Raw genomic sequence first — 26,124 nt, 5'->3', positions numbered from 1 at the left:
GAAGAAGAGGCTTCCAACCTGTGTGAATGTTTTGAAATGAGAAGGATTACATTTTCCGAGGGCATAAAGAAGGTCCCTGTGGCTGGAGGACAGGAGAACAAGGGGGAGAGGTTGACAAGGACCGAGACATGCAGGGCTTCTTAGATCATCAAGAGTTTGCTCTTTATCTTGGGAGCAAAGGGGAGCCATTGAAACATTTAAGCAGGCAACTGGGAAGTTGAATTTCTGCTTGGGAAAAATCACTGGAGCCAAGGAGTAGCAAATGGATTTGACCAGGGGGCAAGAAACTACCCTGCCATTTAGTGAATGCTTGCTAGCATGTGTCACATAAGTTACTGCATTTAATCATCATAGTAACCCTGCAAGGTAGTTGAAGTGTTACAGGTGAAGAAACTGAGGCTCAGAGATGTTAAAGAATTTGTCCTGGGCCATTTAGCTACCAAGTGGCAGAGTCTGAATTTGAACTCAGAGCTGCCTGCCTCTAAGCGCATGCCCGTTTTGCTCTGCCACACTGCCCTCCTAGTGGCGGGCAACACTGTGGCAGTCTTACCCGGCAGCCAAGCAGCCCACAAGCATGTGTGCATGTTCAGTCCCTGCCAGCGGGCTCATCTTCCCTGGGCTGAGCCAGCAGCAGCTTCTCTGGAAGTCTAGTAACTAGTAGTTGAGGTTTCTCTTCAGGACCTCAGCTTAGCAGCACCCCAGTTTTTCTCATGGGCTCACTCAGCCCCCGCTCCCGTTTCTACTCGCAGCCCATAATAGAAAAGGAAGTTCCAGAACAATGTCTATTTGTTGAACACTTACTCGCTGATCCAGTCAGAGCCTGCTCCTGGTGTGGCTGTGGCTCTGCCAGCCAGCCTTGTTGACATTGTTTATACATCCTTCCTGATCCTTCACAGGCTTAAGTCAGCCCTTTAGTGAGAACTGCCTCAGGGCTCTTTTGTAAGAGTAAGACCCTGATTTTCTGTCTGCTGAGGAGATTCCTGGCTTGGAAACCCAAGTTCACAGACCTGGGAGAGTGAGAGGACAGGGATGCCTTGTCTGGAGTGGAACACCATTAATGCTATGTCCTGTCACTTATTTATTGATGTAATTTCTGAGACATTTCCTCCTTGTGTCTTATACTGCATATTCCCCAGAACTCTCTAAGATGACTTTACGCATTTCTCTCAATTTAACTTAGTATACAGTACTTTATTCATTTAGAGCATTCCTTGCATGGCTGCTTTTCAGGACTAGAGTCTGCATCTGATCTTATTGGGATCTAATCTGCCTCCTGGACAATGTAACTTTATTGGGTTCCCCTTTAGCTTAGACTGACATTTAGGAGAATACAGTTAAAGAGTTGGATAAATAGCCATCAGAGGTCTGAAAGAATGCAAGGGTAAGCATGGGGGAAAGAGATTTTTAACTAACTGAGATAATCAATGGAATGTTTTCTTCAGACATACCCATTTGGGGGAATTTCTGTGATAGTGCCTGGAATAATGAGATACATTGATTTGGAGTTTTCCATTGAGTCCTTTACTTGACATATCTCAGACCTAAGTACAGTAAAATATGCATAAAGTAAGAACAATATTAGGATCAGAAACGTAAAAATTCACCTGAGTAGATGGCGTGTCTGAGCTTTTTGAAGGCTTGTTGGGTGCTTGAAAGCTAACGTATGAATGCAGATGATAGAAGGAGTTTGGGGTGTGTACTTTTAAGACTCAGTTTTTACATAACACTTTTTTCTGGTTGGGATAAACAAAACATGGTCCTTGAAAATTTGGGAAATACGTAAAAGAATTAGAAAATGAAAAGTACTCTAGGATTTTACCACTTAGAGATAACCACTATGAGCATAATTTTAGTTGTGGGTAGAGTGGGCAATGGGTAGTGGTCCAGGGACCCACTCAGAGTCCATGAATGCGAAGTGGTCCATGGACTCCTCAAAATTTGTGTCATATTTATGGAGCACATACATTTTTCTGCAGAGAGATTTCTTTGGATTCTGAAAGGGGTTCATAACCCCAAAAAGCTTAAGAACAGGTTTTTGAATCATTTTTTCATTCAAAACAGAGGTGATACTCCATGTGCTGTTTTGGTACCTACTTTTGTCACTTAAGCAATGGAGGGCAGAAGTTTTGAGCTGATCTGAAATTCCTCCACCCTGCTTCCTCACCCAAGGAGTTACTGAAGAGCACATTCCCACAGGGGCAAGCTTGGTAGGATCCCCTGACTTGTGCCTGCTCCCGAAATTGCCTGTACCAGAGGACCAGGAGGGTCCCAAGGGGCTGGTAAGTCCCACTTCTCTCCGGGACTGACCCTGGAGACCTGTCTCCTTGGAGACACCCCAGCCGGGACACAGCTGCCACGTGGTACGCCTGTTGTCCACAGCTGCATAAATATAGCCAGCTAATAGTTATCCCTCCAAGAAGAGGCCCACTGCCTCTGCCCTGTCCCTTTGGGCAAATACAGCCCTCAGGAAGCCCATTGAGATAAGATTTAATGGTAAGGCTATGCAGGCACTAATGTGAGGAAAACAGCTTGGAGTAGGAGTCTTATGCCAGCTCTAGGCCTTTGGCTAAATGATGTAACTTCTCTGGGTCTCATGTTCGTCTATAAAATAAATGGTTTGAAATCAGTGTTATTGAAGGACTCATCCAGTTCTAATATTTTGTGATTCTTTGGTGCAAATGCGGGAAGAAAAGGTTGAAACTGAAACCTAAATGACCAGATACTTCCTGTAGTCTCCTAAGGTTAGAGGAAAAAGTGAACAACCTCTTCCTATTTTAATGTATTCCTTTTTTGTTCTTTAAAAGCAGTTTCAATCTGCCTGGTTTCATGCAATTGTGTGATTCATGTTCACCGTGCCTGCTACCTGCCTTTTGTAATGCTGGTAGTTAGTAAGACCTAATGTCTACACTGAGTTTTTCATCTTTTGGGCACCATGAAAGCGTCTACCTCTTAATTCTCACAGCATCCTGGTGTCAGGAGAGTTCTATTATTATTAAGCATTTCAGTGACATTTCATAGTTGTGCAGGGCTGTACAATTCTTGATTGGTTAGACTTTCCAATCCCCAAATAAAAATTCAGTTCACTGATGGTGAAACTATGGCCCCCAGAGACCAAATGATTTGGCAGAAAGAACATCCCCTCTCTTTTTAGCCTAACTTTTTCTACAGTCTTCAGAGAGTGGGTTCTGAACCTTCTTGCAGATCTTCCCTCACTTGTCCATGCTATGAATTTATTGTGAGCATCCCTCGTGGGAGAGAGCAGTCTGGGGCGCCTTGTCACTAGCGAGCCCCTCACCTTGTGCTCTCGCTCTGCCCTGGCATCTCCCCTCGAAGCTATTTCCCATCTCTTTAAAATTAAAAACAAAGACAGCAACCTTCAACCTTGTGTCTCCTTCTTGCTAGTTGGCCATTTGTTCCTCCGCACAGCCACGCATGTGGAAAAATGCTCTAAATCAGGGGTCAGCAAATGTTTTCTTTAAAGGACCAGATAGTAAATATTTTAGGCTCTCTGTGTGCTGTAGAGTCTCTGTCTCATCTACTCATCTCTGTCATTGTAGCACGAAAAGCAGCTGTGGACAGTACTGAAATGCGTGGGCATGACTGGGTTCCAATAAAACATTATTTACAAAAACAGCTGGCAGGGCAGAGCTGTCCAGTGAGCCCTAGTTTGCTAACCCCTGGTCTAAATTACTCTCTCGTTCTTGCACTTCCCAGTTACTCTTCATCCTTCTGTAGCCTTTCTTTCTCCGCCACCATTCAGTAGACACTACTCTGTAAAAATCACCAGGGACCTCTTCATTGCTAAAGCAGTCTTATCTCGCTTGACATCTCTCCTGCGTTTCTCACGGTTGACCACTCCCTTCTCTACCTAGCTCTCTGCTCTCTTGGATTCTATAGCATCAGCCTCTCGGATTCTTCCCCAACTCTCTGACTGTTACTTCCTAGTTGTTTCTGCCCCTACAGCTCCACAGCACTTATTTGTTACATGTTTGTCTCTGTACAAATTAAGAATATGTTTGGCTCACAGAAATATAGTTTTAAACTAAGAATAGCTTAAATAAATGGGAATTAATATTTCTTGCATAAGAAGACCTGAAGTAGACAAGTGCAGTTGGTTCATCAGCCCAGACAATGTTAAGCCACTGTCTCCATAATTCTTTTGGCCTTTTCCTTTATGGGGGCTAAATGACTGTTACAGTCCCACTTATCACCTCCAACCTCAAGGCAGAAGAAGAGGTAAGGGATTGGTTTACATTTTAAAGTCCAGCACTAGTTGCAGAGGAGGTTCTGAAAACAAGTATTTAACTGGACACGTTTCCCCCTCAGATAAAATTAGGTTTCTTTCAAGGAGGAAGAAGAAAATGGAGTTGAATAAGTAACCCGTGTGTCTGCCACAGCCTCCTCTGCACCTTGCCTCATTCCTTATTTTCTGTGTCTAGTGCCCAGCACAGTATTTATTCCACAACAGACACTTAATAAATGTTGGATAAATGAATGAATTAGATGAAATACAAAGGTCAGAAAGAGTATAGGACTTCCCAAGGTCACTCAGCTTCTTTTCCGTAAGCAGCCCTTAATTTCAGTCCTGAGAGTGAGGCTGCCATAGCCGCTGTTTCTGAAGCAAGGAGGCTTCAGGTGCAAAGGCTTCCCCAACTAATGCCCCCAGGTGTATGTCCTGATGACTAGTTAAGTTTGGGGGTACTGTTTTCTTGGCTGGTGTCTGCCATATACAAGCTTCACCAAGATGTGGGCCCCAAAGAGCCTAATATTTATATATTTTTTCATCCTGCATTTTTAGAGGGAGACTCATGGCTGTGTGGAGGAAGGATTCGGCGGCTCTGAGTCTTAAGCAACTCAGCTCTAGCCCCAAACTTTCCTACCCACCCCAGCAAGACAAAAGGTTCCAGTTAACCAGGCCCTCCCGTCTCTAGAGGAGGGAGTTTGAGAATATATTTGAGAATTCACCCCATCTCTCCACAGCCCACCCAGGTTTTCCTTCCACTACATGGGACATCCTCCCCAAGAAGAGTTTCAGTAGATGCGCTTGTCCTCATTGTCTTATGTTTCTGGTTAGATTTTAGTGTTCCTCCTTAATAAGTGTCCCAGGCAACCCTTCCTCTGGCTGTGGTTGTAAACGGGCTTAAGGAGAGCCTGCCCAGTGTGGACCAGCACCTACAGAAACATTAATTTCCGTGCTCTGGCCCTTTTGCTGGCCTGATCCTGCATCTGCTATCCAGCTCCCTTCCTTGGTAAAGTGGCCTCTGCAAGGGAGGGGACAGCGGGGTACAGGATCCCCAGAAGTAGAGAAGGTGAGTAGGAGGCAGTGGCCAGCCCTTAGCCCTTCCCTTGAGGCTCAGGCAGTGCTCAGGAAGACTTTCTAGGAATCGTGCTGATAGCTCCCAAAACATCAGAATGGCCCAGGTACTTCATTTGATGAATCAGTAATATAGCTTGTGGTGGACAGTGTAGCTTAAAGCAGCTGTTGTAGTTAGCCTCCTTGGGAAGAGAAAAAAAATATTAAAAATTGGAAGGTATATGACAGAATTATGATTGGGTTATACAGAGGTTACAGTACTTGTTCATGCCACACTATTATTTCAGACACTGGTCAGCAGTGTTATTCTCCTTTCTTGACTTTCTCCCCAAGTCCTCGCTCTAATTCTGATATCCCCCTCTTCCATTTACTTCCTGCCAGTCCTTGTCTTCTTCCTTCTGCTTCTTTTTCACACCCCTAAAAGTAAAGACTGAGCATGAATCTGGTGAGCAGATTGCTCCCTGCAGAAGAGTAGTTTCTTTCCAGATTGGGCAGGAGAGAAATTAAAACGCGGAGTCACTGGCCAGAGCAGAGGAGCCACCTAAAAGTGGTACCCTGAAAGCCCCACTCAGGACGAACGGCCTGAAGCACTGCAGGACTAGCCACAGTTCTGGCCACCAGGCATAAGGGCTGCAGCAAGGAAGCAGCCGAGCTGGAGCCACCAATGATTTATATGAGAATGACAGTGCGAGCTTAATGTTTTTGTTTACTTGGCATTTTGTATGTTTATATTAGCATTTGCAGTATATTAAATATTTGATTTCACTTTTTTTCTATTCTTATGAATTCTGAATGATTTTTCAAGATACTGGCTTAAAATAATATCAAAATTTATTTCTTGAGTGAAATCAATACCACAATAAATGTTGTAATCTCTACTGCTGGAATTCTCCAGCCTGCTTTAAAGATTAACAATGCCACCAGCCCTTCTCAGCTGGATGTCATGGAATTTAGGTTAAGAAAGGCTGATAGAGAGAAAGGCAAATACTGCATGATTTCATTCAAATGTGGAAGATAGCAAACACGTGGATAAAGAGAACAGATTAGTGGTTACCAGAGGGGAAGAGGGTTTGGGGGTGGGCAAAAGGGATAAAGGGGCACATATGTATGGTGATGGATGAAAATTGGACCACTGGGGGTGAGCACGATGAAGTGTATTCAGGAATTGATAAACAATAATGTACATCCGAAATTATACAATGTTATAAACCATTATAATCCCAATAAAATTATTTGGGGGGGAAAAAAAGAAAGACTGATAGACAGTAGTTTTCTTGTCGTCACCACTAGATGGCACTGGTGAGCAAAATCTCAGCGTGGTTGCTGCTTTTTGGGGTGACAGAAGGAGCAAGAACTTTGTCAGAACACTGGTAACTGTAGGCTTCCTGCGCTAGGGTCCTGGGGTGGGAGAAAGGCACTCTGCATGCACACTTGTCCTCTCTGCAAGCACAGAGGACGCGCCATACGGGAGGCAGTAGGGCAAACCCTGAACTCCAAATAACTAAGTAGGAAAATAAACCTTAGCCTAAGGAGTCAGAGTCCTTTAGGTTACACATCTGTGAGACTGGGGACTAGATGGTGAAGGGAGAAAAAACAAAAATGGATCAGAATGCATATTTCTTAAAAAACCTGTTTTATTAAAATGATAGCTATTGTCTGTTTTGTAATCTAAACACACTGTTCATAATCTAAATCACACACAGGTGCTTTTAAAATCACCTGCAAGCTTGAAGCTTGCTTCTCACCTGTAGTTCTTGAAGATACTATGCCCTAAAATCATAATAATCACCTCTTCCTGCCAAACTCATGGCCCCTCCCGCATCCAGTCTTTTGTAGGCTCAGTCTTAGAAATTGTTCTTGAACCTGGATTCACAGAATTTAACCGACACTCAAGGCCACTCAGCTAATGGCAGAGTTGTGAAGTAAACTCAGATCATCCTGCTACATTCTTTTTTTTTTTTTTTTGAGGAAGATTAGTGCTGAGCTAACTGCTGCCAATCTTCCTCTTTTTGCTTTGGAAGACTGGCCCTGAGCTCACGTCCATGCCCATCTTCCTCTACTTTATATGTGGGACATCTACCACAGCATGGCGTGCCAAGCGGTGCCATGTCCGCACCTGGGATCCGAACCAGTGAACCCCAGGCCGCCAAAGTGAAACGTGCAAACTTAACATCCGAAATTATGTTCGGGCCAGCCCCTCCTGCTATATTCTTAACTTCCCCACACATTGAGTACCTAGAACTGACTGACAGTGTGACCTAAAGCAAACTTGATATGAGCAGTGTTGAGGGGCACATCTCAAAATGGTCCAATAAGCCAAAAATTTAGACAGAGTTGCTAACAATGCCCCTCTGCCTGTATAACCATGTCAAGAAGTCACTCTAAAGGGTCCAAGAAAGGAATTGGAGAACTCATCCTTCTGTACACTTGGGGGTTTGAGTTGGCTAGAGAAGATTGGTCAGGCATATGCACAGATGTGAGTTACTTAGAATTTAGGGCATGCTCCTAGCACCTCGTGAAAGAATACGAAGCTCTTCCTCTGTTCTTTCCACCACCAGTTTGTCTCATTTTCTGTCCATATAAAATACTTGTTTATATCCTGTTGTACTGTACTTTCTAAGAACTTTCAGAACTATTAGGTTCATTGCATTAAATGCTCTAGAAGTATATACTCTTCATTTCTTTTCTTTTTATTAAGATTATGATAGTTTACAACCTCGTGAAATTTCAGTTGTACATTATTGTTAGTCATGTTGTAGATGCACCACTTCACCCTTTGTGCCCTCCCCCCACCCTCCCCTTTCCCCTGGTAACCACCAATCAGTTCTCTTTGTCTATATGTTAACTTCCACCTATGAGTGGAGTCATACAGAGTTCGTCTTTCTCTATCCGGCTTACTTCACTTAACATAATACCCTCAAGGTCCATCCATGTTGTTGTGAAGGGGACGATTTTGTCCTTTTTTATGGCTGAGTAGTATTCCATTGTGTGTATATACCATATCTTCTTTATCCAATCATCACTTGCTGGGCACTTAGGTTGCTTCCATGTCTTGGCTATTGTAAATAATGCTGCAATGAACATAGGGGTCCATGGGACTTTTGGAATTGCTAATTTCAGGTTCTTTGGATAGATACCCAGTAGTGGGATGGCTGGGTCATAAGGTATTTCTATTTTTAATTTTTTGTGAAATCTCCATACTGTTTTCCATAGTGACTGCACCAGTTTGCATTCCCACCAACAGTGTATGAGGGTTCCTTTTTCTCCACAGCTCTCCAACATTTGTCACTTTTGGTTTTGGATATTTTTGCCATTCTAACAGGTGTAAGGTGATATCTTAGTGTAGTTTTGATTTGCATTTCCCTGATGATTAGTGATGATGAGCACCTTTTCGTGTGTCCATTGGCCATGCATATATCTTCTTTGGAGAAATGTCTGTTCATCCCCTGCGCATTTTTTTTTTTTTTAAAGATTTTATTTTTTCCTTTTTCTCCCCAAAGCCCCCCAGTACATAGTTGTGTATTCTTCGTTGTGGGTTCTTCTAGTTGTGGCATGTGGGACGCTGCCTCAGCGTGGTCTGATGAGCAGTGCCATGTCCGCGCCCAGGATTCGAACCAACGAAACACTGGGCCGCCTGCAGCGGAGCGCGTGAACTTAACCACTCGGCCACGGGGCCAGCCCCCCCCTGCGCATTTTTTGATCGGGTTGTTTGATTTTTTATTGTTGAGCTGTGTGAGTTCTTTATGTATTATGGAGATTAACCCTTTGTCGGATAAATAACTTGTAAATATTTTTTCCCAATTAGTGGGTTGTTTTTTTGTTTCAATCCTGTTTTCCCTTGCCTGAAGAAGCTCTTTAGTCTGATGAAGTCCCATTTGTTTGTTGTTTCCCTCATCTGAGGAGTTATGGTGTCCGAAAAGATTCTTTTGAAACTGATGTCAAAGAGTGTACTGCCTATGTTCACTTCTAGAAGACTTATTGTTTCAGGTCTAATCGTTAGGTCTTTGAGCCATTTTGAGTTTATTTTTGTGAATAGTGAGAAAGAATGGTCAATTTTCATTCTTTTATATGTGGCTGTCCAGTTTTCCCAGCACCATTTGTTGAAGAGACTTTCTTTTCTCCATTGTAGGCCCTCAGCTCCTTTGTCAAAGATTAGCTGTCCATAGATGGGTGGTTTTATTTCTGAGCTTTCAATTCTGTTCCATTGATCTGTGCACCTGTTTTTGTACCAGTACCATGCTGTTTTGATTACTGTAGCTTTGTAGTATGCTTTGAAGTCAGGGATTGTGATTCCTCCAGCTTTGTTCTTTTTTCTCAGGATTACTTTAGCAATTCGGGGTCTCTTGTTGCCCCATATGAATGTTAGGATTCTTTGTTCAATTTCTGTAAAGAATGTCATTGGGATTCTGATTGGGATAGCACTGAATCTGTAGATTGCTCTAGGTAGTATGGACATTTTAACTATGTTTATTCTTCCAATCCATGTGCATGGAATGTCTTTCCGTCTTTTTATGTCGTCATCCATTTCTTTCAGGAAAGTCTTGTAGTTTTCGTTGTATAGATCTTTCACTTCCTTGGTTAAATTTATCCCAAGGTATTTTATTCTTTTTGTTGTGATCGTGAATGGGATTGAGTTCTTGAGTTCTTTTTCTGTTAGTTCATTGTTAGCGTATAGAAATGCTACTGATTTATGTATGTTGATTTTATACCCTGCAACTTTGCTGTAGCTGTTTATTATTTCTAATAGTTTTCCTATGGAATTTTTGGGGTTTTCTATATATAAGATCATGTCGTCTGCAAGGAGCGAGACTTTTACTTCTTTGTTGTCCATTTGGATTCCTTTTATTTCTTTTTCCTGCTGAATTGCTCTGGCCAACACCTCCAGTACTATGTTGAATAAGAGTGGTGAAAGTGGGCACCCTTGTCTTGTTCCTGTTCTCAGAGGGATGACTTTCAGTTTTTGTCCGTTGAGTATGATGTTGCCTGTGGGTTTGTCATATATGGCCTTTATTATGTTGAGGTACTTTCCTTCTATACCCATTTTATTGAGGGTTTTTATCATAAATGGATGTTGGATCTTGTCAAAGGCTTTCTCTGCATCTCTTGAGATGATCATGTGGTTTTTGTTTCTCATTTTGTTAATGTAGGGTATCACGTTGATTGACTTGCAGATGTTGAACCATCCCTGTGTCCCTGGTATAAATCCCACTTGATCATGGTATATAATCTTTTTGATGTATTGCTGTATTTGGTTTGCCAAAATTTTGTTGAGGATTTTTGCATCTATGTTCATCAGTGATATTGGCCTGTAGTTTTCCTTCTTTGTGTTGTCCTTGTGTGGTTTTGGGATGGGGTTGATGTTGGCTTCATAGAATATGTTAGGGAGTGCTCCATCTTCCTCAGTTTTCTGGAATAGTTTGAGAAGGATAGGTATTAAATCTTCTTTGAATGTGTGGTAGAATTCTCCAGAGAAGCCGTCTGGTCCTGGACTTTTATTTTTGGGGAGGGTTTTGATTACTGTTTCTATTTCTTTACTTGTGATTGGTCTATTCAGATTCTCTATTTCTTCCTGATTCAGTTTGGGGAGGATGTGAGAGTCTAGGAATTTATCCATTTCTTCTAGGTTGTTCAATTTGTTGGCATATAGTTTTTCATAGTATTCTCTTATGATCCTTTGTATTTCTTTGGTATCCGTTGTGATTTCTCCTCTCTCATTTCTAATTTTATTTATTTGAGTCTTCTCTGATTTTTTTTAGTGAGTCTGGCTAAGGGTTTGTCAATTTTTTTAATTTTTTGAAAGAACCAACTCTTTGTTTCATTGATCCTTTCTACTGTCTTTTTCATTTCAATATCATTTATCGCTGCTCTAATTTTTGTTACTGCCTCCTTTTGCTGATGTTGGGATTTGTTTGTTCTTCTTTTTCTAATTCTGTTAGGTGTCGTTTGAAGTTGCTTATCTGAGATTTTTCTTGTTTTTTTGAGGTGAGCCTGTATTGCAGTGAATTTCCCTCTTAGGACTGCTTTTGCTGCGTCCCAAGTGAGTTGGTATGGTGTGTTTTCATTTGTCTCCAGATAATGTTTGATTTCTTCTTTAATTTCTTCAATAACCCATTGTTTGTTCAGTAGCATGTTGTTTAGTCTCCACATTTTTGCCCCTTTCCCAGCTTTATTCTTGTAGTTGATTTCTAGTTTCATAGCATTATGATCAGAAAAGATGCTCGATATTATTTCAACCCTCTTGAATTTATTGATGCTTGCTTTGTTTCCCAAGATTTGGTCTATCCTTGAGAATGTTCCATGCGCACTTGAGAAGAATGTGTAACCTGCTGTTTTTGGATGAAGTGTTCTATATATATCTATTAAGTCCATCTGGTCTAATTTTTCATTTAATTCTATAATTTCCTTGTTGGTTTTCTGTCTGGGTCATCTATCCATTGGTGTTAATGGGGTGTTGAGGTCCCCTACTATTATTGTATTGTTGTTGATGTCTCCTTTTAGTTTTGTTAGGATTTGCTTTACAAATTTTGGTGCTCCTGTGTTGGGTGCATATATATTTATAACTGTTATGTCATTTTGGTGGTGAGTCCCTTTTATCATTATATACTGCCCCTCTTTTTCTTTATCTGTTTTGCTTTGAAGTCTACCTTGTCTGATATAAGTATGGCGACAGCTGCTTTCTTTTGTTCATTATTTGCTTGGAGTATTGTCTTCCATCTCTTCACTCTGAGTCTGTGTTTGTCTTTGGGGCTGAGGTGTGTTTCCTGGAGGCAGCATATTGTTGGGTCTTGTTCTTTGATCCATCCTGCCACTGTGCATCTTTTGATTGGAGAGTTCAATCCATTTACATTTAGAGTGATTATTGAAATGTGGGGGCCTACCGCTGCCATTTGATCACTTGTTTTCCCATTCTCTTGCATTTCCTTTGTTTCTCATCCCATGATTTTTGGACTACCAATTCAGGTAGGTAAATTTCTATATTGGCTTTCTTATTTGTAATTTGTGTCTTTATTCTTGTTATTTGTTTAGTAGTTACCAGGTGGTTTGTATAAAACATCTCACAGATGAGATAGTCCATTTTCTCATAGCCTCTTATTTCCTTAAATTAAAATGTTCCGTCCCTTTTCTCTTCCCCTTCAAGGTTGTTATTGTCAGATTTTTTTTTCTCTGCCTTCTTGTGTTGTGAGTTTGTGGTTAAAATGACAGGATTATATTTATTCTTGGTGTTTCCCTTCCTTTTATCTTTAATGTTTTATTTAACTTTTGCTAACCTGTTCTGATGGAGAGCCGCTACTTTCTGTTATTGTCCTTCTACTTATCTCCTTTGCTCTGGGTTTTGTAACCCCTTTCCTTTTTTTGATTTTTCAGGTATGAGGGTCTTCCTGAGCATTTCTTGAAGAGGGTGTCTTGTGGCAATGAACTCCCTTGACTTTTGTTTGTCTGGGAAAGTTTTTATTTCTCCATTGTGTTTGAAGGATATTTTCACTGGGTAGAGTATCCTTGGCTGCAAGTTTTTGTCCTTCAGAATTTTGAATATATCATTCCACTCTCTTCTACCCTCTAAGCTATCTACTGACGGCCTTATGGGGATTCCTTTGTAGGTTATTTTCTTCTGCCTGGCTGCCCTTAGTATTTTCTCTTTGTTATTGACTTTTGCTAGCTTCACTACTATATGCCTTGGGGTTGGTCTTCTTACACTGATAAAATTTGGAGATCTATTGACTTCTGTCATGTGGAGTTCCATCTCTCTCCTCAGCTTTGGAAAGTTCTCAGCCATTGTTTCTTTGAACAGGCTTTCTGCCCCCTTCTCCTCCTCTTCTTCCTCTGGGATACCTATAATCCTTATGTTGCATCTCCTAATTGAGTCAGATAATTCCCGGAGAGTTTCTTCATTTCTTTTTAGTCTTAGGTCTCTCTCCTCCTCTGTCTGCAGCATTTCTATATTCCTATCCTCCAAATTGCTAATTCTGTCCTTCATATTATTGACCCTACTGTTCATAGAGTCGAGATTTTTCTTAATCTCCTTGATCGTGTTATTCATTTCCCGTATTTCTCATTCCTTCTTCTTTATAATATCAAACACTTTTGCGACACAGCTCCTGAACTCGTTGAGTCGTCCATCTGTATTCTCTTTTAACTCATTGAGTTTTTTAATATTGGCTGTTTTGAATTCATTGTCATTTAGGTTATAGATTTCATTGTCTTTGGGATTGTTTTCTGGATACTTGTCATATTCCTTCTGTTCTGGAGATTTAATATATTTTTTCATACTGCTTGATGGCGTGGATTTGTGCCTCCGCATAGAGATAGACTTTAGTTACTGCTTCCACTTGTTTCTACTGGTGTGGCAGGGGGAGCAGCTGTTTAGACTGCACCAACCAGGAACCCTGTCAGCTATTGCTGACTGGACCTGGGCCCCTCCTCATAGTCACAGTGGTCCTGTGGGGTACCTCATCAGCTGTGGGGACAATCGCAAGGGGGCCTCAGGCTGCTGCTGCCTACTGTTGCAGACCAACTAGATGTGCTCCCTCCTTAGGGTCTGCAGCGGTGTTATGGTCTTTCCCCATGGCCGGGGGCAGGATCACCTCTATTCACAACTCTGTCACCGTCAGGGCCCACAAGATCTCTCTTGTCCACTATAGGCCACATCAGAGCTATGGGTATCTACTGCAGTCTGTGGTTAACTCACCCAGTTGTGCTACTTTTGCCCCAGGGCCTTCCAGCCTTGTGATTGTTGGTCAGTGCCACTCCACTAGTGCTGCACAGAGGCTTTCACTGTGGCTGCTGTGGGACCATGGATTTTCCCCCTGGGCCATGGAGCTCCACCCAACCCCTGGCCACTCCCACGGGATCACTGGGTGTCCCTTGCCCCCTCTGGGACACAGCCAGAGTCTGTGAGTCAGAGGTGGCTGGCAGGCTGCTGCCCTGCCTGGTATCCTCCTCTCCCGGAGCTTCCCAGCATTCTGAGTGCTGGGTGCAGCCTCTCCGCTAAGGCCGAGTAAAGGCTTTCCCTAACACTAGTGCAGGACCATGGATTTTCCCCCTGGGCCGCGCACCAAGGCCGCTGGAGCTCCACCCGGACCTGGCCACTCCCACGGGATCTCTGGGTGTCTCTTGCCCCATCTGGGGCACAGCTGGAGTCCGTGAGTCAGAGGCAGCTGGCAGGCTGCTGCCCTGCTCCGGATCCTCCTCTCCCGGAACCTCCCAGCCTTCTGAATGCTGGTTGGGCCTCTCCACTAAGGCCGAGTAGAGGCTTTCCCTGCCGCTGGTGCAAGACCATGGAGTTTCCCCCTGGGCTTAGGGTAATCACATGGGGCTTAGGTAGGGCTATAGTCACCTGTTTCCACCGTCGCTCCGCTGGTGCGCGCACATGCCTGCCCTTGGTGGATGGTGATGCTATGGGCGTGTCTGCTGGAAGAAAGCCACTTGCAGGTACTAGGCTGTCCGGGGGTCTGGGGTCGGAGAGTTTTCACCTATCTCCACCTCCTCCTGGGGGGAAGTATGTCCGCCTTCCCATGTATAGCAGCACGGGTCTCTCAGGTGTCCTGAGATGCTATATGGATATCGTTTGTTAACCAATGAATGTCCAATTGGTTGTAGATTCGAAGGGGGAGAGACAAGACTACTCGCTCCACCATCTTGGTGACGTCATCCTGTACTCTTCATTTTTAAGATGTTCTCATTAATCCAATAATTTGTTTCAGAAAATAATTTATGAGCATGGATGTGAAATTTATGCAGTGATTGCTTTGCTCCAACATCATCAAAACTTGGCCGAGGACCTCGTCTCACATCATTTTCCTTTAAGTCTTCTTCGCTTGTTCCCTTGAGCCCTTTCTCCAGCTAGCTCTCCACTGAGGAATTATCACAGCCTAGCAGACACCTAGTCTGCCTTATCTGGTGAGGTGAAAAAGAGATGAAATGTAACTCTACTCTGCAGACCAGACTTTTTATGAGTTTAAAATTTTCTTTTTCACTTTATAATTTTGTTTTTATTGAGGTCATATTGGCTTATAACATTGTGTAAATTTCAGGTGTACATTATTATATTTCATATTCTCTCTGGACTGCATCGTTTTTGCCACTGATGGTCTAGTTTTTATCCATCACCATACATATATGCCCCTTTACTCCCTTTGCCCTGTCCCCAGCCTCTTCCCTTCTGGAAACCACCAATCTGTTCTCCTTATCTATGTGTGTGTGTGTTTATCTTCCACATATGAGTGAAATCATATGGTATTTGTCATTCTCTGTCTGACTTATTTCACTTAGCGTAATAAACTCAAGGTCCATCTCTGCTGTCACAAACGGCACGATTTTGTCTTTTTTATGGCTGAGTAGTATTCCAATATATGTATACATATGTATATATATGTACACACACACAAATATATATATATATACACACACCACATCTTCTTTATCCATTTATCTGTTGATAGGCTCTTGAGTTGTTTCCACATCTTGGCTATTGTGGATAATGCTTCGGTGAACATAGGGATGCGTAAACCTCTTTGATTTGTTGCTTTCATGTTCATTGGATAAATGCTCAGAAGTGGAATAGCTGGATCATTTGGTATTTCTATTCTTAGTTTTTTGAGAAATCTCCATACTGTTTTCCATAGTGACTGCACCAGTTTGCATTCCCACCAGTGGTGTATGAGGGTTCCCTCTTCTCCACATCCTCTCCAACACTTATTTCTTGACTTGTTAATTATAGCCATTCTGATGGGTGTGAGGTGAGATCTCATTGTAGTTTTGATTTGCACTTCCCTATTAATTAGTGATGTTGAACATCTTTTCATGTGCCTGTTGGCCACCTGTTTATCCTCTTTGGAAAAATGTCTTTTCATATCCTCTGCCCATTTTTTAATCAGGTTCTTCATTTTTTGACTGTTGAATTATAGAGATCTTTATATATTTTCGAAATTAACCCCTTGTGAGATACATGATTTGCAAATATTTTTTCCCAGTTGGTGGGTTGTATTTTTGTTTTGTTTTGTTTTTTGATGGTTTCCTTTGCCTTGAAGAAGCTTTTTAGTCTGATGTAGTCCTATTTATTTTTTCATTTGTTTCCCTTGCCTGAGGAGACATGGTATTCAAAAAGATACTGCTAAGACTGATGTCAGAGAGCCTACTACCTATGTTTTCTTCCAGGAGATTTATGGTTTCAGGTCTTACATTCAAGTCTTTAATCCATTTTGAGTTAATTTTTGTGTATGGTATAAGATAAGAGTCTCCTTTGGTTCTTTTGCATGTGACTGCCTGGTTTTCTCAACACTGTTTATTAAGGAGACTTTCCTTTCTCCATTGTATGTTGTTGGCTCTTTTGTCAAAGATTAGCTGTTGTAGATGTGAAGTTTTGTTTCTGGGCTCTCAGTTCTGTTCCATTGATGTTTGTGTTTGTTTTTGTGCCAGTACCATGCTGTTTTGATTACTACAGTTTTGTAGTCTACTTTGAATGCAGAAAGTGTAATACCTCCAACTTTGTTCTTTTTTCTCAGGATTGCTTTGGCTCTTCGGGGTGTTTTGTTGTTCCGTGTAAATTTTAGGATTCTTTGGTGTATTTCTGAGAAAAATGTCATTGGGATTCTGATTGGCATTGCGCTGAATCTGTAGATTGCTGTAGGTAATATGGACATTTTAACTAAGTTTATTTTTCCAATCCATGAACATGGAATATCTTTCCATTTTATTATGTCTTCTTCAGTTTCTTTCATTAATGTTTTGCGGTTTTCAGAGTATAGGTCTTTCACGTCCTTGGTTAAATTTATTCTTAGGTATTTTATTCTTTTTGTTGTGATTGTAAATGGGATTCTATTCTTGATTTCTCTTTCTGCTGGTTACTATTAGTGTATAGAAATGCAACTAATTTTTGTATGATTTTGTACCCTGCAACTTTGCTGTATTCATTAATTATTTCTAATAGCTTTTTGGTGGATACTTTAGGGCTTTCTATAGAGAGAATCATATCATCCACAAATATAATGACAGTTTTACTTCTTCCTTTCCAGTCTGGGTGCCTTTTATTTCTTTTTCTTGCCTAATTGCTCTGACTAAGACTTCCAGTACTATGCTGAATAAGAGTGGTGAGAATGGATATCCTTGTTTTGTTCCTGTTCACAGAGGACTAGCTTTCAGTTTTTCACTATTGAGTATGATGTTGGCTGTGGGTTTATCATATATGGGCTTTATTATGTTGAGGTACTTTCCTTCCATATCTGTTTTATTGAGAATTTTTTATCATAAATGGATGTTGGATCTTGTCAGATGCTATTGAGATGATCATGTGATTTTTATTCTTCATTTTGTTGGTGTGGTGTATCACACTGATTGGTTTGTGGATGTCGAACCATGCCTGCAGCCCTGGAATAAATCCCACTTGATTGTGGTGTGTGATCCTTTTCATGTACTGTTGTATTCAGTTTGCTAATGTTTTGTTGAGGATTTTTGCATCTGTATTCATGATGATATTGACTTGTAATTTTCTTTTTTTGTATTGCCTATCTCTGGTTTTGGTGTCAGAGTAATGTTGGCTTCGTAAAATGAGTTAGGAAGCATCTCATCCTCTTCAATTTTTTGGAAGAGTTTGAGAAGCATAGGTATTAAATCTTCATTGAATGTTTGGTAGAATTCATCAGAGACTCCATCTGGTCCTGGACTTTTGTTTCTTGGGAGGTTTTTGAAAACTGTTTCAATCTCTTTACTTGTGATTGTTCTGTTCATATTCTCTTTCTTCTTGGTTCAGTCTCAGGAGATTGTATGATTCTAAGAATTTATCCATTTCTTCTAGGTTATCCAGTTTGTTGGTATATACCTTTCCATAGCATTCTCTTATAATCTTTTGTTTTTCTGGAGTGTCTGTTGTAATAGCTTCTCTTTCATTTCTGATTTTATTTATTTGAGCCTTCTCTCTTTTTTTCTTAGTCTGGCTAAGGGTTTGTCAGTTTTGTTCATCTTTTGGAAGAACCAGCTCTTAGTTTCATTGATCCTTTCTGTTTTTTTTTTTTTTTTGTCTCTATTTCATTTATTTCTGCTCTCATTTTTATTATTTCCTTCCTCCTCCTGACTTTTGGCTTTGTTTGTTCTTCTTTTTCTAATTCTTTCAGGTACAGTGTTAGATTGAGACATTTCTTGTTTCTTGTGGTAGGCCTCTATTGCTATAAACTTCCTCCTTAGTACCATTTTTCTGCATCCCATCGATTTTGCTATATTGGGTTTTCATTTTCATTTGTCTCCAGGTATTTTTTTATTTCTCCTTTGATTTCTTCATTGATCCAATTCTTGTTCAGGAGGATGTTGTTTAGTCTCCACATATTTGTGACTTTTCCAGCTTTTTTCTTGTAGTTGATTTGTGGTTTCATAGCATTGTGTTCAGAAAAGATGCTTGATATGATTTCAATCTTCTTAAATTTTTTGAGGCTTGCCTTGTCTCTCAACATATGGTCTATCTTTGAGCATGTTCCGTGTGCACTTGAGAAGAATGTGCATTCTACTGCTTTGGATGGAATGTTCTACATATATCTTTTAAGTCCATCAGTTCTCATCTTTCATTTAAGGCCACAGTTTCCTTGTTGACTTTCTGTGTGGGTGATGTATCCATTGACGAAAGTGGAGTGTTAGTCTCCTATTATTGTTTTGTTGCTATCAATTTCACCCTTTAGGTCTGTTAATAATTGCTTTATATACTTTGATGCTCCTGTGTTAGGTACATAAATATTAATAAATGTTATGTCTTCTCAGTGCAATGTCCCTTTTATCCTTATACATGGCCATTTTTGTTTCCTGTTATCATTTTTGTCTTGAAGTCTGTTTTGTGTGATACAAGTATAACTACTCCCATTTTCTTTTAGTTGTCATTTGCTTGAAGTATCATCTTCCATCCCTTCACTCTGAACCTATGTTTGTCTTCAGAGCTGAGATGTGTCTCCTGGAGGAGGCATATTGTTGCATTGTAGGTTTTTTTCCTTCTCTCCAGTTGCCCTGAATAGTCTTTCTCTGTCATTCACTGTTGTTTTTTTTTTTTTTTGAGGCAGATTAGCCCTGAGCTAACATCTGCCACCAACCCTCCTCTTGTTTTTTAATCCTTCCAGCTGCTGTATGTCTTTTGATTAGTGAATTTAATCCATTTACATTTAGAGTGATTGTTGCTATATGAAGGCTTAATACTGCCGTCTTATCTTTCATTTTCTGGTTGTCTGATATTCCATTGTTTCTTTTTCCCTGTATTTCTGCCTGCCATTTTAGTATAGTGGTTTTCTCTGATCTTTTTGTCAGTTTTCTCTTTATTTATGATTTGTCACTCTGCTCTGATTTTTTGTTTTGTGGTTGCCATGAGGTTTGTATAAAAGACCTCATAGATGAGATCATCCTTTTTCTGATAGCCTCCTATCTCCATTAGCCTATGCAGGTTCTATCCTTTTACTCTTCTCCTTCTATGTTTATTTATGTCATAAATTGTTTTTTGTCTTGTGAGTTGTGACCCAAGTGAAGTGGCTATAGTTATTTTTGATGCTTTCTTTCCCCTTATCTTTTATGTTATAATTACATGTTTGCTAACCTCTGATTTTGATTTTGTCTGTTTATCACCTTGCTCAAATCTTTGTAAACCTTTGCCTTTTTATTTCAGGAAGGAGGGCTCCTTAGAACATTTCTTGTAGGGAAGGTCTAGTGGCTATGAACTCCCTCAGCTTTTGTTTATCAGCTTTTATTTCTCCTTCACATCTGAAGGATAATTTTGTTGGATAGATTATTCTTGGCCAATAGTTTTTGTCTTTCAGTATTTTGAATATATCATTCCACTCTCTCCTAGCCTGTGGGATTTCTGCTGAGAAATCCACTGAAAGCATGAGGGAGGTTCCTTTGTAGGTTTTTTTCCTTCTCTCTAGTTGCCCTGAATAGTCTTTCTCTGTCATTCACTTTTTTTTTTTTTTGAGGCAGATTAGCCCTGAGCTATCATCTGCCACCAACCCTCCTCTTTTTACTGAGGAAGACTAACTCTGAGCTAACGTCCATGCCCATCTTCCTCTACTTTATACGTGGGATGCCTACCACAGCATGGCTTGACAAGCAATGTGTAGGTCCGCACCTGGGATCCAAACTGGCGAACCCTGGGCCCCTAAAGTGGAATGTGCGAACTTAACTGCTGTGCCACCAGGCTGGCCCATTTTTGTCATTGACTTTGACAGTTTTAACATTATATACTTTGGAGAAGGTCTTTTTGCTTTGAGATAGTTAGGAATTCTATTAGCCTCATGTACTTATATATCCAGTTCTTCCCCTGGTTTGGGAACTTCTCACCTATTATTTCTTTGAATAAGTTCTCTGCTCCTTTCTCTGAATGACTCTCTTTTCTTTCTAGGCTACCTGTTATCTTTATGTTACTTTTCCTTATTGATTCGGATATTTCTTGTAGAATTTCTTCACATTTTAAAATCTTACTTCTCTCTCCTCTTCCACTTGAATCACTTCTAGATTTCTATCTTTCAGCTCGTTACTTCTCTCTTCCATATCATCTGCTCCATTTTTAATGCTTTCTGCTTTATTTTTCATCTCATTAATTGTGTTCTTCATCTCCAGAATTTCTGTCTGCCTTGTTTTTTTAAGAGTTTCAATCTTTTTGCTGAAGTACTTCTGTTCATTAATTTTATTTCTGAGCTCATTCAACTGTCTTTCTGAGTTTTCTTGTAGCTTGTTGAGTTTCTTCATGACAGCTATTTTAAATTCTCTGTCAGTTAGCTTGTAATCTTCTGTGACTTCAAGTTTGGTTTCTGGAGAGTTATTTTCTTCCTGTTCTACTGTGTTACCATAATTCTTCATAATACTTGATGAGTTGATCTTCTCCTGCTTCATTTGTGGTAGTAACCACCTTTCTTATTTGAGTAAGGCTTTGGTTACTTTAGTTGTGAACTGCTTCTGGTTCTATTTGAGAGCCTACACTATCCATCCTCCACTGCCTGTGCTAGAGGCATCCTCAGTGCCCTCCTTGTGCTGTTTGTGCCTCTGAGGTGGCTGTTGCCTTGCTGCTTATGATGTTGCTGCAGTCTCAGGTGTCACCATCAGGGTCACCAGGCTACACTCCCTTCTGCTGCTTTCAGGGTTGCCTGGGTCTCATGTTTCCCCACTGGCTCTCCATGGGCTTGGATGCTGCTACTCCCAGCCTGCCTGGGGGTGCTAGCTGCAGCCTTGCCAGGGATGCTGAGTTCACAGGTGTCACTGTTGCTGCCAGGGGCCCAGGGACTTGTATGCAGCCCCTGCTGCTGGTAGAGCCAGTGTCAGGAGTGTCACCACTGGAGGCTGTGTCACGAGTTCTGCTGTGGTCCCTGATGCCTCTGGTTGCAGCTTCCAACTGCTACCACTATGGGGGTTCAGGAGCTAAGCAGGGAGAAATTGTTGTTGCTGCTCGCTTGTACAGTCTCTGGTCTTTGATGTGAGCTGGTGTGTTTTGAAAACTCAGGTCAGGGTGCTCTGCCCTAGCCAGGAAAATCTGTGTTTTGTATACCGTTCCCACTGTTGGAAAGCCTGGGCCACTTCCAGGGGAGGAGGATGGGTCATCACCTCCACTTTGTGTCCTGATCTCAGGGCATGTACACCACCCTCCAGTGCTGGGGGAGTGGGCAGAGGCCAAGCCACGCCTGCCTTTTCTGCCCTTGTAGTCTCTGTTCGCAGGTGCACATGCTGGATCTGCTGGGTAAGGGCAGGAGCTAAGCCACACCTGCCTTTCTGCCCCTGTAGCCTCTGTTTGCAGGCACATGTGCCAAATCTGCTGGGGGGTGGACAGGGTCTAAGCCACACCATGTCTGCCCCTCAAGTCTGTTCACATAGGTGTGTGCCGCTGTGAGGATCTGTACCTGAGATCACCACCACTGCTGAGGGAGGCAGAAGGGACTGCTCCCCTAGTTCTGCTGCCTCCCAGAGGTCAAGTCCATCCACCTTTAGATATGTAAATGTATGGATCTCTTAGGCGCCCTGTTGTGCTGTGTAGGGAGTCCTTTGTTGGTCAGTGGATGTCCGATTGGTTGTAAGTTAGAGAGGAGAGACAAAGGGAATAACTCACTCTGCCATGATGCTGATGTCACGCTAAAGTTTTTTTATTGAGATATAATTGACATATAACGTTGTCTTAGTTTTAGGTGTACAACATAATAATTTGATATATGTGTATATTGTAAAATGATTACCACAGTAAGCATAGTTAACATCCATCATCACACAGTTTTACACAATTTTTTTCTTCTGATGAGAACTTTTAAGATTTAGCATCTTAGCAACTTTCAAATATACAGTACAGCATTGTTAACTATAGCCGCCCTGCTGTAAATTACATCCCCAGAACTTATCTTCTAACTGAAAGTTTGTACCTTTTCACCATCTTCACCCATTCTCCCACCCCTCACCTCTGGTAACCACCAATCTGTTCTCTGTGTCCATGAGTTTGGTTTTTTTTAGATTCCGCATGTTGGTGATACCGTACAATAGTTGTCTTTCTCTGTCTGACTTATTTAACTTATCATAATGCCCTCAAGGTCCATACATGTTGCCACAAATGGCAGGATTTCCTTGTTTTTAAAGGCTGAATAATATTCCATTACATATATATACACCAAATTTTCATTATCCATTCATCCTTTGATGGACACTTAGGTGGTTTCCATGTCTTGACTATTTTAAATAATGCTGCAGTGAACATAAGGGTACAGATACCTTTTTGAGAGTGATTTCATTTCCTTCAGATAAATACCTAGAAGTGGAATTGCTGGATCATACAGTAGTTCTATTTTTAATTTTTTGAGGAACTTGCATACTGTTTTCCATAGTGCCTGCACCAATTTGCTTTCACACCAACAGTGCGCAAGAGTTCCCTTTTCTCCACATCCTTGCCTACATTTGATACTTCTTGTCTTTTTGATAATAGCCATTCTAACAGCTGTGAGGTGATATCTAATTGTAACTTTGATTTGCATTTCCCTGATGATTAGTAATATTGAGCATCTTTTCCTGTATCTATTGCCCATCTGTATGTCTTCTTTGGAAAAATGTCTTTTCAGCTCCCTCTGCCCATTTTTTATTCAGATTGTTTTTTTCCTAAGTTCTATGAGTTCCTTATACATTTTGGATATTAGCCCCTTATCAGATATGATTTGTGCATATATTATTCTCCTATTCTGTATATTGCCTTTTCATTTTGTTGATGGTTTTTCTTGCTGTACAGAAGCTTTTTAGTTTGATTTAGTCTCACTTGTTTATTTTTGCTTTTGTTGCCTTTGCTTTTGGAGTCAAATCCAAAAAGTCCTGACCAAGATTAATGTCAAGGAGCTTACCTCCTATGTTTTCTTCTAGAAATTTTATGGTTTCAGGGCTTATGTTCAAATCTTCAATCCATTTTGAGTTGATCTTTGTATATGGGGTGAGCAGGTGGTCCAGTTTCATTCTTTTGCATGTGGCTGTCCAATTTTCCTAACACCTTTTATTGAAGAGACTGTCCTCTCCACATTGTATGTTCTAGGCTTCTTGGTCCTAAATTAATTGACCATATATGCATGGCTTTATTTCAGGTTTCTCTATTCTGTTCCGTTGATCTGTGTGTCTGTTTTTATGCCAATACCATACTGTTTTGATTACTATAACTTTGTAATACAGTTTGAAATCAGGAAATGTGATTCCTCTAGCTTTGGTTTTTTTTTTCCACCTCTAGATTACTTTGGCTGTTTGGGGTCTTTTGCAGTTCCATGCAGATTTTAGAATTATTTGTTCTATGCATTGAATCTGTAGATTGCTTTGGGTAGTATGGACATTTTAACAACATTAATTCTACCAGTCTACGAGCACAGAATATGTTTTCATTTACGTCTGTCTTGAATTTCTTTCATCTGTGTCTTATAGTTTTCAATGTGCAAGTCTTTTACCTCCTTAGCTAAATTTATTCCTAGGTATTTTATTCTTTGTGATGCAGTAAATGGGATAGTTTTCTTAATTTCTCTTTCTGATAGTTTGTTATTAGTGTATAGAAATGTGTCTGATTTTTGCATATTCCTTTTGTATCCTGAAACTTTACTGAATTCATTTATTAGTTTTAGCAGTTTTTTGGTGGAGTCTTTCAAGTTTTTTAAGCATAATATCATGTCATCTGCAAATAGAGACAGTTTTTACTTCTTTTCAACTTGAATACCTTTAATTTCTTTTTCTTGCCTAATTGCTGTGGCTAGGACTTTGTAGTACTATGTTCAATAGAAGTGGTGAGACTGGATATCCTTGTCTTGTTCCTGATCTTAGAGGAAAAGCTTTCAGCTTTTTACCATTGACTATGATGTTAGCTGTAGGCTTGTCATATATGGCCTTTACTATGTTCACATATATTCCCTCTATACGTACTTTGTTGAGAGTTTTTATTATGAATGAATGTTGAATTTTGTCAAATGCTTTTTCTACATATGTTGAAATGACCATTTGATTTTTATCCTTCATTTTGTTAATGTGGTGTATGACATTGATTATCAGATGTTGAACCCTTCTTGCACCTCTAGAATAAATCCTGCTTGATCATAGTATATGATCCTTTTGATGTATTGTTGAATTTGGTTTGCTAATATTTTATGGAGAGTTTTTTTTATATGTACATCAGAGATATTGGCATGTAATTTTCTTTTCTTGTAGTGTCCTTGTCTAGTTTTGCTATTGGGGTAATGCTGGCCTTGTAAAATGAGTTTGGAAGTGTTCCCACCTCTTCTATATTTTGGAAGATTTTGAGAAGCGTTGATATTTTATCTTCTTTAAATGTTTGGTAGAAGTCACCAGTGAAGCATCTGGTCCTGGACTTTTGTTTCTTGGGAGGTTTCTAATTACTGATTCAATTTCCATATTAGTAATTGGTCTGTTCAGATTTTCTGTTTCTTCATGATTCAGTCTTGGTAGGTTGTATGTTTCTAGGAACTTAGCCATTTCTTCTAGGTTGTCCACTTTGTTGATGTATGATTGTTCATAGTAGTCTCGTATGATCCTTTTCATGCCTGTGGTATCAGTTGTAATGTCTCCTTTCATTTCTAATTTTGAATCCTCTCTCTCTTTTTCTTGGTGAGTCTAGCTAAAAGTTTGTCAATTTTATCTCTTCAGAGAACCAGCTTTTAGTTTCGTTGATGTTTTCTGTTGTCTTTTAGTTCTCTATTTCATTTATCTCCACTTTGATATTTATTTCCTTCCTTCTACTAACTTTGGGTTTAGTTTAATCTTCTTTTTCTACTTCTTAAGGTGTAAGGTTAGGTTGTTTATTTGAGCTCTTTCTTGTTTCTTAATGTAGACATTTATTGCTCTGAACTTCCCTCTTAGAACTGCTTTTGCTATATCCCATAATTTTGGCGTATCGTATTTCTACTTTCTTTTGTCTCAAGGTATTTTTTTGATTTCTCTTTTGATTTCTCCTTTGACTCACTGGTTGTTCAGTAGTGTGATATTTTGATTTATAAGAAATACATATATTTTTTCATTCAAATGATGGAAATATATTTCTCAGATATATTTGGTCTTAGGTCACTGTTTCTGGCTAACAGCTCCCAAAACCCTTGGAATTTCCTAAGTTTTGAGAGTGATATAGATGTCTTTTATTACCTTAATGAAGGTGACTTTTGGACCCCACCCAAGGGAGGGGGCTAGTTTCCAGGAGAGCCACCCATGTGATCAGAGGATTGGAACTTTCACTCCCACCCTCTGATTTCTGGGGTGGGGGCTGGGAGGGTGGTTTGAGGTTGAATCAGTTACTAATAACCAATTACTTAGTCTATAATGACTATGTAATGAAGCCTCCATAAAAACTCAAAAGA

The 26,124-nt window shown here is 40.5% G+C and overlaps 1 protein-coding gene across 2 annotated transcripts in view; it reads left to right on the top strand.

Moving 5' to 3' along the window:
• TPGS2 (tubulin polyglutamylase complex subunit 2) overlaps positions 1 to 26,124 on the top strand; it is a 57,556-nt gene that overhangs the window by 9,811 nt on the left and 21,621 nt on the right. The window lies entirely within an intron of this gene.

The sequence above is a fragment of the Equus caballus genome, chromosome 8 (assembly GCF_041296265.1).
Source record: "Equus caballus isolate H_3958 breed thoroughbred chromosome 8, TB-T2T, whole genome shotgun sequence".
NCBI lineage: Eukaryota > Metazoa > Chordata > Mammalia > Perissodactyla > Equidae > Equus > Equus caballus.
Note: the sequence above shows the minus strand (reverse complement) of the source record. Positions and strands in the feature narration are given on the sequence as shown.